Source organism: Egretta garzetta, unplaced genomic scaffold (assembly GCF_000687185.1).
Source record: "Egretta garzetta isolate BGI_Z169 unplaced genomic scaffold, ASM68718v1 scaffold73, whole genome shotgun sequence".
Lineage (NCBI taxonomy): Eukaryota > Metazoa > Chordata > Aves > Pelecaniformes > Ardeidae > Egretta > Egretta garzetta.
In genome coordinates, this window is record NW_009259031.1 from 1,093,393 (window position 1) to 1,094,432 (window position 1,040).

General features: G+C 62.9%; 1 protein-coding gene across 1 annotated transcript in view; it reads left to right on the plus strand.

Annotated features, from left to right (window-relative positions):
• The window catches only part of CRYBB1 (crystallin beta B1), a 3,642-nt gene that overhangs the window by 1,632 nt on the left and 970 nt on the right, over positions 1-1,040 (plus strand). The gene's annotated exons all lie outside the window — the stretch shown is intronic.

Consider the following 1,040-nt stretch of genomic DNA (forward strand, 5'->3'; position numbering starts at 1 on the left):
GGAGCGGGCAGGGGAGGGCGGGCAGGCAGCCCCGCACCCTGCCTGCGCCCGGGCAGCTGAGCAGCGGCAAAGGGGCTGGGAGGGTCCGAAAGCCACGGGAGCAGTCAGCGCAGGCAGGGACAAAAGCGATCGCCAAGGTAGACGGTAACTGCCCAGACAGGTGATCTTCGTGGTGAAAGAGCATCCCACCGCGGGCCATCCCGGCTGGAAATGCCGTGCCCGGGAAGGCAGCCTGGTGGTGGGGGGGATGCCGGGGGGGCTGGCAGTGCTGCCGGGAGGGTGCACGGGACACGGCTTGCCTTGAGGGACCGGGCGAGGTGACCTGTGGTCACTTGGAATGACACCACGCAGCGGTGATGACAACTTGTTTATGAGGAACCCAGAATACCCAACTCCTCTCGACACGGAAGGGGGACAGAGCTGCCCCAGGGGAGCTCAGGTGTGGTGCCTGGGAAGCCACACCAGATATAGAAAGGGTGGCACGTGGAGAACAGAGTCTTTAAGTGCTTGGGATCCTAAATCCTCAGTCTTGAGAGTCACTGGTGAGACTCTGCCCCCCAAACATTTACTTCGGGAAAGGCAAAAGCAAAATCAGCCGAGCTCAGCCTCAGAAGTCAGGGTACGGCCACACTGCCTGTGGCACTCGAACGCGTCTCCTGCCGCGAGGAAAATACCTGTTGCCATCTGCAGAAATAGCCCCGCTGCGCAGGGAAACGGGAAGCAGCAGATGCAGGGCTGTTCCGGTGCCCAGGGCTTTTGGAGCCCTGAGCCGGTGACGTTCAGAGCGCAGCAGCACCTTGTAGCATTGCTAAAGAGGTGACATTGCAGCTGAATGAGCCCTGGGCGCCTGTACCCTGGCAACGGGCTGCGTGCCAGAGCTGGCTGGAGCTGGTGCGGTGAAGCATGCCAGCGTGCCAGGATTGGGCAGCCTGGGCAGCCCTGGCCCCGGGCTCGGCGGTGCAAGAGGGAAAACAGGCAAAGTCCTGAGACAAAGCAAGGACGCGTCTCCGGCACGCAGGGTGCAGGGCTTGCCAGCCCCC